This window comes from Caretta caretta, chromosome 3 (assembly GCF_965140235.1).
Source record: "Caretta caretta isolate rCarCar2 chromosome 3, rCarCar1.hap1, whole genome shotgun sequence".
Classification (NCBI taxonomy): Eukaryota; Metazoa; Chordata; order Testudines; family Cheloniidae; genus Caretta; species Caretta caretta.
The window spans coordinates 96,836,080-96,850,329 of NC_134208.1; the positions used below are offsets into that span (position 1 = coordinate 96,836,080).

The 14,250-nt window shown below is 43.8% G+C and overlaps 1 long non-coding RNA gene across 1 annotated transcript; it reads left to right on the top strand.

The window, feature by feature from the left end:
- The first annotated feature begins 38 nt into the window (after window positions 1–38).
- Window positions 39–13,572, top strand: LOC125634204 (uncharacterized). The gene is made up of 3 exons (XR_007355829.2): window positions 39–161; window positions 10,866–10,993; window positions 11,453–13,572. It is a non-coding gene; the product is annotated as an uncharacterized LOC125634204 (long non-coding RNA).
- The last annotated feature ends 678 nt before the right edge of the window (window positions 13,573–14,250 follow it).

Here is a 14,250-nt window from a genome sequence, read left to right on the forward strand (position 1 = left end):
ATGGGCGCTTCGGGGGAGGTACCCACCGGCAGGGGAAACGCGCGGAGCCCTCTGCACCCCCCACGCCCAGGGGCCGCGGTGTGGCCGTTTTCCGGAGCGGGGCCAGCGGGGAGCCTGCCCCGGCCCCGGCGCACGCCGCTGCCACCCCGGAGCCGCTCTAGGTAAGCGGCGCCGGGCTGGAGCCTGCGCCCCACCCCACAACTCCCTGCCCTGAGGCCCCCTGCCTGCACCCCAACTCCCTGCTCTGAGCCCCCGCTGCACCCCACACCCCAACTCCCCACCCTGAGCCCCCTGCTGCATCCCAAGCCCCTGCCCTGAGCCCCCTGCTGCACCCCTCCTGCACCTCAGACCCCTCACATGAGCCCCCTCCTGCACTCCACACCCCAACCCCCTACAAGCAATTCCTCCACCCAGATGTGGCCCTCCGGCCAAAAAATTTGCTCACCCCTGATCTAGAACATTAAAGAGACCACAATGAAAGAATTTTCTTCAAAAAAAAACTTTCCCTTGCATAATAGCATGGGGAGGAAATTTTCCTGTAAACCATTCTCTAGCTTGTGTGTTTTCCCTGGGCTTGTTTGTTTTCTTCCCTGACAGCTTATTTATTTTCCCACTTGTGTTTCCGCTATCGCTCATTGGTGAAAGCAAAAAACAGTCATTTCCCTCATCATTTTACTCTGCAACATCTATAGAACCCGTTTTCCTTTCTAATCATAATTGGTGCATGCAAACAGCAACTAAGAAAGAAAAAAGAGGACGGCATGTCTGTGTGTTGTGCATGAAAGTCAGTATGATGTCACTAACATTCTGAAGCTATGTACTGGAAGTAAACTTGCATGGATTATGACTTTTCAGGGGAGCAGGAAGAGGAGGAGAAGACATATGAGGAATCAGTCATTTGCTGTGTCAAAATAAAGGAGAATTTAGTTACAGCAGAAGTTAGAATGTTGTTTTCCTTTGGTTTACCAGAGAAGCAATAATTCATAAATTTAAGGCCAGAAGGACCATGAGGATTTAGTTTGACCTTCTGCAGCACAAAGGCCATAGAATTTTCCCCATATCAGCTCCATAACTTCTGGTTGAGGTAGAACATATAAAGAAAAAAAAAGTATTCATGCCTAGTTTAAAAAATTAGATAGCATTGAGAAAGCAGGGAGGATTGGAGAATAAAATGGATGCAGCTACTATTAGGTGCAAAATTTAAGAGGGTAATCAAGGTAATTCATAGTTGTCCTACAATGCTCGTACCTCCACTATGTGAAGACTGGAGAGATAATCTCGTATTTAGAATACAACAGTGGGAGTTTTGGCACAGCTTTCCTGAATGGCCTTGGGCAAGTCACTCCACATCAGATATTCCCTGTGCCTCACCAGGTAAAACAGGGATTATTAAGTAGCTACTTCACGGGGTTAGTGTGGGGCTTAGTTAAGATGTGTAAATTGATTTAAGAACCTCAGAAGACCTGAATTGGCATAGCTCCATTGACAGCAGCTGAATATAATGTCTTATATATATATGGACATCTATCACATTGTGGTTACTAGCAGAATAGAAATAATGACAAATTGCTTTCTCTCTCTGTTCATGCAGCATAATGTCCTGTGCAGGAATTGTTGCATCAGCCATATTTTGTGTGGCTAGAGCAGTGGTTCCCAAACTTGTTCTGCTGCTTGGGCGGGGAAAACTCCTGGCACCAGTTTGTTTACCTGCCGCGTTCAGAGGTTCGGCTGATCGCAGCTCCTAGTGGCCGCGGTTTGCTGCTCCAGGCCAATGGGAGCTACTGGAAGCTGTGTGGGCAGAGGGACGTCCCGGCCGCCACTTCCAGCAGCTCCCACTGGCCTGGAGCAGCGAACCACAGCCACTGGGAGCCCCGATCGGCTGAACTTGCGGATGTAGCAGGTAACCAAACTAGTACGGCCTGCCAGGGGCTTTCCCTGCACAAGTGGCAGAACAAGTTTAGGAACCACTGGGCTAGAGCATGGTTTTCCCATCAGTTATTTATATGCATTTTTATAGGCTCAGCCTCCAGATTTCTATAGTAACTGGGACTTGAGAGATTCCATCTGTGGCCCAGTAGATAACATGGTTGTTCGAGGAAACATTAGCTTAAAAAAATGGGTCTTGCAGGATACACTGAAATCAGGTTCAACCTGAGTTTCTGGACGAGTGAATTCCTGGGTCCTAGGCCCTTCTATTGACTGTCAAAAGCTCAGATTTCAAGTGAAGTGCCCCTGTTGAATACAGCAAACATGATGGGGAGCAGATAGTGACTGTTTCCAGCACTGAGATAAAAGGGGCTCTAATCCATTTCAGGCTCTAAAGTGCAGGACAAGAACCTTGAAACAGATCTGGAATTTGTTTGCTAACTACCACTGATGGCAGAGCACCGCTGGTGATGTGTTCATGTTATTCATCCCTGGGTAAGGGATAGGGTGCTCCATGCTGCACCAGCTGGGACGCCCATGAACTATTGTGGCTCAAACAGGTACTTTGCATTCGTGTTTATTCTGGAGGCGATAAATGCATAAATCACTGTCACTAGGTCTGCATTGGAGAGGAATGGTGTGGACATTTGACTAGTGGAAGGTGACAAAAACCTAGCTGCCCATTGCTGCTAGTTGGGTATCCTGGAGTAGTGAAGAATCAGAGGGCTGGAGACTATGTACTACCCTGACCACTGAAGAAGGGCAGAGATCTTCCATGAAGGCATAAAATCCTTTATATAAACCTGCCTTTTCAGGTCTCAAACTAGTTCCCACTTCTGATCAACATCACTTCCATCTTCACTATGTTTAGTTTAGAGACCGGTCTTCATCCAGGTCTACACTTCATCCTAACACTGAATCGCTAGGGAGAGTCCGTGACTCCATTTGCGGAGAAGGAATGAGAGGTGGCAGGTTAATGAGTGCAGCTGGGCCATAGCAGAACCACCCAAATTGCCTTAGCCAATCAGGTGGCTTGTTTATAACCCAGTATCTGCAGAGGGAATGGCTGCTCAACACCCACACCATGGACTCTGGTTCTGACCCCTGCTCTGACCACTAGGCTTGACTGCCTATAATCCAGTCTCCTGCCCGAGGCCAAGAGCTGGGTATCTGTATATCAACCTCCCGTTGTGGCCTCAGAGATGCTAAACAGAACAAATAGGTCAGTGCAGAACTCCACAGCTGAGTGACCTCAGGAAAGTGGCAATGGGTAACCATTCCTAGTCTATCTAGGATGTCTCTAAAAGGAACACAGGGCATCAGCACAAAGTGACTCTGCTTATACCTGCCAGGTCTTATAGGTGGGAAAGCAATACCGCAGTGTGGATGTTCATGAGATCGTGCCATCTCCATGTCACGCCATGCCTGCCTAAAAATTGACAGGAATGAATTCAATTATATGAATCCCAACACTTCCAGTTAGATAATAATACCAAAATATTTTGGATGATTGAACTGGAAAAAATGGCACAAATATGTGCTTTATCGTATAGATTGTAAGTTACCATAGCATACCAAGGCACATAAATAAGGCCATACAAGTGCCCAAAAACTCCAGCCCATGTTTCTTTATATTTTATGGGGGGTTAAATTCTAAGTGACAACTAAATAACTCCTTCAGTTTTGTATTTTAAGAAGTTTCCCTTGGAAGTTTACACTGGGCTTAGGATCACAAGGAATTAAGATTTTCTAAAAAGCACTGCCAATTGTTTTATAGATAATGTCTGTATTACCAGAAACTAAGATTCAATTTAGTAATTTGGACCAATAATCATAGTACTTGTATCATGTGAACTGATATTAGAGCAGGAAACTCAAAAGACGAAGCAGAAATCTGAAGGAATCTCTGTTGATGCAAAGTGAAATAAAGAGGATTACAAGTTACAACACTCTGCCTCTGAGGACATAATAGGACTCTCCCGGAACACTCATTCTACTTATCTAGAATCTTGACCTTCTTCTGCACCTTTTGATCAGCATGCCGGGGACTGCCGGAGACTTATCTGTTACAGCAGGAATTTTCCCTGTGCCTCATGCACCCATTTTACTGGCCACTTGCACACTGGATTATGGGACTAACACTTCAACACTCAAGTGGAAACCTGAGAGCAGTTCATGGTCTCCATCACAGGCGAGGTGTAACAGAGTCAAGTGGGAGGTCAAGCAGAACTAACTGGGTGAGGTGCAGCAGACTTCCTGACTCTTGCCAGCTTAATGGAAGGTGATTGCTGTCAGTTGAAAAAGGAAACATCCTCAGGCTATTTAAAAAAAATGCAGAATGATTGTTTAATATAATCAGTCCTAATCTCCACAAGGATCTTCAAGAACAGAAAATACAGTTTACTCAATATATTTTCTGTATATGCCTCAGGTTAGCACAGTGCTTAGCTAGAGCTAGCAGGCCAAAATTCTCTGTAGCTCCGAGCATGCAATGCTCCATCTTGATCCAAATCTCAAGACAGATGTTGTAGACTGGATAGTCTGTAGCCCTAATCCACAGAGGGGCCTGTGTTGCAATGCTGGACATTGCCATGCCTAACTTTTAGGCACCTGGGGGGGAAAAAAAAAAAAATCACTGGAACAATGGGATTCACAAAGCCTAAATTAGGCCCCTAGCCTGCCTGTACAATGAGTGGGAATAAACAGGTGCCTACAGACAAGAGGGGTGTATCCTAAAACCCCCCCCCATGGAGTTAGGCACCTTCCTTCAGCCTAGATTTGGGCACCTACCTCTGCTTGCAATCCACAGCAGAGAACCCCACTCCTGGAGTCAGACAGCTTAGACACCTACTTGGAAGAAACACCAGTGCCCTTAAGACTTAGCCCAGTGGTTAGGATTCTCCCGACTACATCCTGAGTATTTGAACCGGGGTCTCCCCATTGAAGAGAAGTGCTCCGGCCACTGGGCTACAGGGGTATTCTGATGTGGGACTCCCTTGGTCTCTCCTATTGAGGTTGTTCCACTTTGGATAACTAGAGTCAATGGAGCAAAGGACCTAGACCCTGGGTCTTCTGCCTCCAGTTGGGTGCCCTAACCAGCCGGCCAAAGAATCAGTCACTCTCACGCTCTTGCTGGTCCATTGACTGCTTTAGCCACTATGCTGTAAGTTAGAAGTGAAGTAGCATGACCACCTCCTCCTGGATTTTGAATGGGGTTCAATCCAGTAAGCATGGTCAGATCACACCTGCTGGATCAGGCCCCATGGGGAAGGTAGCCACAGGACTGCTGATCTTCTGCTGGTTTATTGATCGCACAGGGCTTAGGTGGGAGATAGGTGTCCAGATGCCTAGAGTCAGGCAGCAGTGTGCACATCCAGGGGCAGAAACAGGTGCCTAGGGAACTCATACAGCACAAATGTGAGTGCGGAGTAAGTTTAGGCACCTGCAGGTTTAGGTGGCAGCTCAGCAGATGGGGGTTGTGGATCACAGTGGCCCCTAAAATCTGACTTAGGCTCCTACATTTAGGGCCTAAATCCCTTTGTGGAGCTGGGCCTACAGGCTACACCTCTTCTGAAAACTCCAGCATGGGAGTGGTCTCTGATAACAGAGAAAGATGGAGCAGAGACTGGGGAGGAAAGTCTGTTCAGTTTGTAACTTGTTGCTATTTTCGCTAATAAATGCCCAACATTTACAAAGGTCTGTGGTTCCCTATATGATGATACCCTCAGTCATGGTTTTACACTTAATCAGAACTGCTTAAAATCCATCCAAGGGGAGATGGAAAAGGGAAACCAGCTCAGAACTATCACTCATTTATTGATCAGTGTACTCTAAGTATGCTATGTACTGGCAAAGAAGGTGGCAGCCTCAGACAGACTACCTGACTTGATTGGATTACTGAGTGTAAACAGACGTACACAAGACACTAACAGACAAGGTCCCAGACCATGATCTAATTTGAGCAATCTAACTCAGAAGATAGATGGTTAAAATCCAAGAATGTGCAGAGAAGCCTTTCCAAGGCGAGAAAGAAAGAAAGAGCATAAAGAAAAAGAAAAGTATGAGGAGCCTAAGGAATGAGAGGAGGAGGAGGAAAGAAGTTTTAAATTGAACACTCATGGTCTCTCTCCCCCATGAACGTATAATCATAGTAAACACGTATCTTCAGTTGCTACACCTCTCTCCCTCCCCCACCCCAAAAAACCCTGTGTTGCACTACGAAAGTCTAATATTTAATTGCAGCTTGTATCACCACTATTTTTACTTACAGTGCACCAACTAGTGAACATAACGCTTTTCAGTCATGAAAGTACACCCCTGCTGTGAAGTACTTTCAGTCTAAATTAGAGAAAAACACAGGGAAAATGGATATCAAAGTAAAGTGATTGAGCTGTTTAAGAGAACAGGGCAGAGGAAAGCACTCTTCCTTTTAAGAAACTGTAGCCTTTCCTGGATGAACAAAGCTTTGTGTCAGCAGCATGTTGGACTCAGAGATCCACAATGATCACCCTCCTTTAGGGGACTTTCCTTTCCCCACACTGGCAGACAGACTTGGGAAATCAGAAGCAAGTGGTGGCTATTCCCCAGTCAGTCAATAGTGAGGATTTCACTATAGTTGTTGTTCAAACCCTGAGTGCTGTTTTCCATATTCTATTTCAAAGGTTAGATTTTCCCTACTACATCACTATCCTGTGCATAGGTTTTCATTGTTGTGTACCCCATGGATCAAGTTTTATTATTTTGTAAATTTACCTGCTTCCAGTTTTTTGGAACTCAGCTTCTCTTTCCCAAGGTTCAGCTGGGACAGTTCACTCCTCCCACAGTCCTGTCAGGCTTGATGCTCTTTAGCCTAACTGATGGCATCTTGAATACATTAGTTAATACTGGTGAGGGGACCTTTCTAGCATTTAATACTCTTGCCTGATCAAACAATTCTTTAGTGATTAACTTACAGGATTTAAAGGAGGAGAGGGAAGGGCAGAGGCAAAAGGCTGTCTCTCATGGATCACTATCATTAAGGATTTGGTTAGGCTGGTAATGGACACATGGCTTTCTAAATTATAGGGCTTGGAATAAAATAAAAGGATTAAAGCCATGTCTCTGCTTGTGGGTACCACATGCTTTAGGATCACAGTTCCTGTCCTTATACATGAAAGTCACAGATCTGTTCAGTTTCATCCCCTTTGATGGATGTGGCAAAACTGAAACATTGTGGGTTGGTGAGCAGACCTTTTAGACCATAGGAGCTGGGACTATTGGTGCCGTCATACCCCCTGGCTTGAAATGGTTTCCATTATATACAGAGTTTACAGTTTGGTTCAATGGCTCTCAGCACCCCTGCTTAAGACAGTAAAATCAAAGAGGAACTCATAGAGACCTCAAAACCAGCAATAGAATATGCCAGGGGTAGGCAACCTATGGCACGTGTGCCGATTTTCAGTGGCCCTCACACTGTCCGGGTCCTGGCCACCAGTCCGGGAAGCTCTGCATTTTAATTTAATTTTAAATGAAGCTTCTTAAGCATTTTAAAAGCCTCATTTACTTTACATACAACAATAGTTTAGTTATATATTATAGACTTAGAGACATTCTAAAAATGTTAAAATGTATTACTGGCACGGGAAACCTTAAATTAGAATGAATAGATAAAGACTCGACACATCACTTCTGAAAGGTTGCAGACCCCTGGAATATGTAGTACAGTCACCTTAAAAGTCTGATGTCACAGGACCTTGGAAAGTTTATCATGGAAACCTTAAAAATCTGCCTCCTTTTTGGCTTCATCCAAGAAGCAAGGCCCAGTAGCCTGTCTAAAGTGTTTGTTTTCAATTCAAAACAGGGAGTACACCACGCTGGAATGTGTGTTCCAAGCTGCTCTTCCCTCACCCCAATTCAGAATATTGCCTCTACATAAATATGTGCTTTGAAGTGGAAGCAAACATTTTTACAATGACTTTCAATTGCTCTCTCAAGAGTGAGGTCCTGGAACTTCAGCTAAAGACTTGCCCCCTTTAAAGGCTCATTTGATGGGGGCTGGAATATCCCAGGACTGGTGATGACACACAACCCTCTTCGTGCCTGGGTTCAAATTCAGTCCATTATAAAAATTGGTTTCTCATTCCCACTTCTAAGGAACTCAGTCCCAGGAAACTAGTAACTGAATCACCACCATCTGATGGACATGTAGCACCATATATTGAAACAGATTAGTATTTTCATTCAGTTAGTAGTGATTACTGCATTTTCAGCCTTGTTGCTTGCTTTCATAAACTGATGAAACAGATTATCCCACTCCTAGAACATTCTTCTGGAAGGACTAATTTTTTGAGGTTATTTGGATCCTGTCTATAGTAGGTTTTGTACAGTGGTGTGAGTAATGCATTACTGTTTGAGTGACCTTATTTTTTGTTTAAGGTTTCTGTGTAGTAATGTGGGAAAACATTATACCTGGCCTTTTATTAAGGACATCCATTTATATTGCCTCAGTTCAGCAGATTTAATGGAGCATTATGTTACACTTGAAGGAAAAAATATTTATTTTATTTTAATCCAAACAATATTAGAATACCTGATACGTTGGCTTATGATTTTTTTAAAAGTTAGTTATACTGGTAAAAGCCTAGTGGGGATGCAGTTACCAGTATAAAGATGCCCTATACTGGTATAGCTTGTTTCACTTCCCAACCTAGAATAAGCACTTCTACACTAGTGTAAGTGACTGCACACTTACAGGGGGGCATAGATAGGGATGGATATAAAAAACACTATTACAGTTTCAAAGGAGGTAAAAGCCATGTTAATTACATTAGTGGGTGACATCACAACTCCTCCCAATGTAAACACCAAGAAATAACGTGGGTGGAAACAGAAAAAGGAAGCAAGCAGAAAAAACAAAACTAATTTAGATGGGGGAAAAAAAAGTTAATACATCTCAGGGGTAATAGGTAAATGTCCCTCTATACGACTGCTCCAAGCAGATTGCCTTCAGTTCTGGGAACCTCATGGCAAGGGAAGATATTGACAAGTTAGAGAGTTCGAAAAGAAGCAAAATTAAGTACATGTCTAGAAAGACTGATTAGAAAAGATTAGAAGAGATAGTAATAGGCAGCGTTTCTAAGTGATAAAAAAAGGGGGGAGGGATGTTAACCCTGCCTCAACATATGGCGATGGAGTAGATGACCTCTTGAAGTGCCTTCAAGTCCTATACATCTATGATCCCATAAAAAAAAGTTATAAGGCGCAAACACTAGAAGGGAGAAGAAGTAGTATTGATGGTTATATGTAGGGGTATGACAAACAAGGACATTAAAACAGGGTAAATATCAGGAAGAGATTTGATGGCAGAATAATAATTTTCCAAAGGAAATGGCAGACGCCCCATTGCTTGGGGCAATGAAAACTAGATTGGAGAAAATGTTAGTAAGTGTTTGAGAGCAAACAACCTCAGACTGGCAGGGGGTGCATTAGATGGTCTAATTACACCAGACAGATTGAAAGGAAGGCTGGCTCAGTAATCAAGGTACTAACCTGGGCTTGGTTCCCTGCTCTGTCATAGGACTTCCTGAATGACCTTGAGCAAGTCACTTAGGGCCAGATTTAAAGTGTTTATGTCCCTAATTCCCACTGAAGTCAATGAGAGTGAGACTTGTATGCCTTTAAGAATCTGGCCCTAAGTCTCTTCTGTGCCTCACTATTATTCCCATTTTATAGATGGGGGAACTCTCTCTGTACCTCACAAGGATGTGGTGAGATATTCAGATACAATGTTGATGGGAGATGTATAAATAGCTTAGACAAGTCACCTTGGATTTTTATGATTCTGTACTTTTTTTTTTTTAAAAAGAAAAAAAAACCCAGAGTCTTAAAACAAGCTGTTGTTAAGACAGCTCTTTCTTCACTCAGAAGACCTGGTGAGACCCAAGTAAGACTCTGCTGTGTTTTCTGCATTGTTATCCGCACTTGGAAGGGAACACAGCATCCTGACCTCAGATGTTTGTAGGGAAGAAATGGATTTTTCAAATTTTTGGTTTTAAATTGAAATATATTTGATTTTTACATCAGCAGTTCTCAAACTGAGTCGAGACCCCAAAAATGGGTCAGGAATCCATTTTAATGGGGTAGCCAGGGCTGGCGTTAGACTTGCTGTGGCCCAGAGCTGAAGCCAGAGCCCTGCTACCCAGGGCCGAAGTCTTAGGGCTTCAGTCTCGGGTGATGGGACTCAGGTTACAGGGCCCCCAATTTGGGGCTGAAGACCTGGGGCTTTAGCCCCACCCCTCCTGCCTGGGGTGACAAGGCTTGGGAGGGCTCAGGTTTCGGTCCCCCATCCTGGGCTCATGTAGTTATTTTTCTTGTCAGAAAGAGTCATGGTGCAATGAAGTTTGAGAACCCGTTTTACACCTATGCATGTTAGGTTAAGTAGCTAGATTTGCTGTTCTGGCAGCATATAAACCACCTAGAAGGAGAAAAATGAATGATAATACTCTGTTGTGTTACTCTTGAATGATAATGACAGGCTCCCTGTAAAAGACAGCTTGTGCCTATGATCATGAAACTGTAGGAAGGAGATGGGATGGGATGGACCTGTGTTGTAAATAAAAGCATCTGCTCAGTCTGTGTATCCCTAGAACATAGAATATCAGGGTTGGAAGGGACCTCAAGAGGTCATCTAGTCCAACCCCCGCTCAAAGCAGGACCAACCCCAACTAAATCAACATGTCTGAAACTAGACTAATTCTGATCTAAAAAACTGAAAGCAGCGGCAGTGTGTTACCTGCTGCTTCTCCAGCAACTGCTTCCCTATTTAGCAAGCCCGCCTGAGCTTGCCATTAATTTTTTATTACACCCATCTTTTTGAAGTGTCCTGTGACAGTGTGAAGAGGATGTTGCTGCAGGGTTCTTTTTTGCTTTATTTTCTCTTACAAATTCCCCCTCCCTCACAGGTTCTCTCCTTTGTGGGGGACACACCCCAATGTGGTAAATGACTGCTGAAATAATAGGTGAAAATACAAGCAGGAATGAGGAACATGCAACTATACACATGAAACAGAAAACCATCCTCTTTGAATAGGTAGGTAAGAATGAGAAAGGCTGATGTATTGCCATGTACACAAACACAGCACATCCCCTTTGGGAATGCATCGTGTTTGCTTTGTTATAAAAGCATTTACATTTTTTGAAGGGAAGATTTGACAAGTAGGTGACCTATTTTTAAAACAAAACTTCCACCTGAGCCAACAGCTGCTTCCAACTTCAGGCATATGATTATGGTCCAAATTGGCCTAGCTGGAATATTACAGAACCTTGCTAGTGTTTGAAATATTTTTAAACTAGGGGGGGAAAAGTCATTTATAAATCATTGGCTTAGTCGTTATCAACTATAACCCAACAGCCTCCTCAAAGTGAACTACCACTCTTTAGTTTTGTATTGTGAAGAACACCTAGTTTTAAAAAAGTGGGGGCAAAGCAATGTCAGTGGGCTGAAATTCCTTTAACGGATGCAAAGATCTTGATGACAGTTATTTTCCAGGTCTGTGGCTCAGCAATCATGCCTCTGAATGGCTTCCCACGTGAAGTGTTTGAAGAAGCGGTGGACGTGTCACTGATCTGAGGTCCATTGCCTGGTCTTCTTTAAGGACAAGATAGAGGGAGAAGGGAAGGTGGTACTGATATGTGAATCTGAACCAAATGCTGTCATGTCATAACAATTATACAGCTTGGGGGAGGAAAGGGGGCAACAATGGGTGAAGTGCAGTCGCAAGGGGGAAGCTTCTGTACTGAAGAGCAAGGGTGGGGGGAGGGGGAAGAGTCAGATCTTACTACACCTGATTTTAGCCATTTAATTTCTGATATATTCTTCTGCAATTACTAATATACATTTCATAACTGAGTGGCCCTCCCTTCTCTGATCTATAGTTCTTCCTACTTGTGCTCACAGCAGCCTTAGCTTAATGAGGAGGTATGGGTATGAAGAAGAAACATTGAAGTAGTGTTTGGTAGCCCCAGGCTACATCACATTTCACTTTTCTTTTGCACAGATCAGTAAATAAAGTACAACACTTAGGACTGAAACAGTAGGCTGAAAATTGAAGCCTCCTAAATTGCAAACAAATTGTACATGTATGCTTTGTATATTTCACAGTATTCAACATATGGCTCTGAAAAACTTCACCACTACTTCTTTAAGCCAACATTCTTTTTTCACAGGTCAGTCACTTGGAGTCAAATTTCTATCTTTGGTATTACTCCCTTGCCTGCTTATCAACCTAAGGGCTGATTATAGGGAGTCCAACCTAATTGAAAAGACGGGGGAGATTTTAGAATTCTGAAGGAATCCAGTGGCAAATACTTAACAGTTCACTCAAGTGCATTATCACAATTACACCCCCTCCCTTTCTAAAACTATGATAGCACAGGAATATGTGCTGTTTAATAAGACCTTCTCCTATTTCAGAGTGCCATTAATTGCCTGGTTCAGGCTCCTAGGTCTAGCCTGTGTGCTGTCCATCATAAATCATTGCAATGCCCTTTAGTTTACACTGTACCCTTGATAGTAACTTCTGAAGGAAGCCAACACCTTCTCTATCAGCTAAAGATACACACAGGGACTGTTTTTTGCTACCACTGAAGTCAATGCAAGTTTTGCCACTGTTTGGCAGGATCAGCTCATAGTGCCCTCTGCCAGCTGGTCCCATGAGTGGCAATGGCAGTACCCTCTACAGGTTCTTCTCTAGATACTAGAAGGTACATGTGCACTCCAGTCTGGGGAGAAGGGTTGTTCTTAATGCTAGTTACTTCTTACAGTCATTCTGCAAGTCCTCAGGTTTTCAGATAACATGTCAAATTCAGAAAACCCCATTTAGGTGTTTTCTTTGAGTGAAGGCTTGGCCTATTATTTAGTGGTTATCTATTTGTGGTTGACATCTTAGATGCCTCACACAAGACAGCAAGAGAAAAAGCAGAAAAAAATCACAATAAATATGACACAAACCATCAGCCACAGAAGCAATATATAAACAGTAGCTCTTGTGTCACTGCAAGCTCCGACTTGTCTGCTCTGAAAGTGTAGACCTGTATACAAGATGACAAAAAGTAAGGGTACAAAGGATGGTCTGGTGGGAAGGGCACTGATTTGGATCTGAAAACCTGGGTTCAAGGCCTTGCTCAACAGCCCAAAGTAACACAGGAAGGCAAGTCACCTAATCTACACTGCACCTTCATTCCCAATGTGTAAACTGGGACTAGATTTCCTTATCACACAGGCTAAAAATCCATTGATGATTGTGACGTGCTCAGACACTACAGTGGGGAGAACTGCTTTAAAAAGTATCCAGCATGAAAGTCTGGTGCCTGGCTAGTCATCTGATTGCAGCACCTTGCTCATCTCTGAAGAAAGCAGTCAGAGGTAGCAGAAGTGTGGCAACACTGCTGCCCACAGCCAGTCGGGGAGCAAGACAGAGACTTCATTTTGCCCTTCAATTTGGGCCTGGAGTGTGGATGTGACAGAGAACCTATGGCTTAAAGTTTCCTATTCCTCCACCATGGGATCTTGATTCAGTCATACCCATGTCAAGGAAGAAGGCCACAAAGAGCCAAGGGGGGAGGAAGCCCGCCCCCTCCCCCCAGTTTAAATATACATCTTTGTTTGCATTCCCAGGGTCTGAAGAGTCTTAAAGTGCATTCAGTAAGCACCACTCAACTGAACTTCTTCGTAGACTCATTTTCCTCCATCACAGACCCTCTCCCCAAAACATGAAGAGTTTGTATCCCAAATGCGGAATCAAGCAGACTACTGACTTCATCACAACCCTCCCACCCTGGGGACTAGTTAGCATCCTTGCTGGCAGTCTCAGCAGATGCCAAGGACTGAGACCGAATGCACCTAGAAGTGAGTCCTCTATATCAGAGTTGAAGAACATTGGCTAGGAAGAGAAAGGAATCTGGTACTTCTGCTTTCCATGTTATTTCTGTTCTGTGGATGAGAGGGGACTCGCACCCCTAGGCTGTCAATACACCACTACCCATATTTAGATTGTAAGCTCTTTGGGGCTTTCTTTGTTTATACACTGCCTTGCACAGTGGGGTACTGGTTCATGCCTGCAGCTCCTACATGCTACTGCAATACAAATATTTTAAAAATTCTTAAAATGTTCATATAGATTCAACATGCTGAACCAGTATATTGCTGTCATTGTGTTATTTGCCTCAGACAAATGAAGTGTACAGCTTTCCAAACAAATAATTTTCTAATTTATTTGGGGGCGGGGTGGAGAAGAGGGTGTCTTCATCTCACATTTGGTCTTGGGAGGAGGAGGAGGAGGAGAGGAT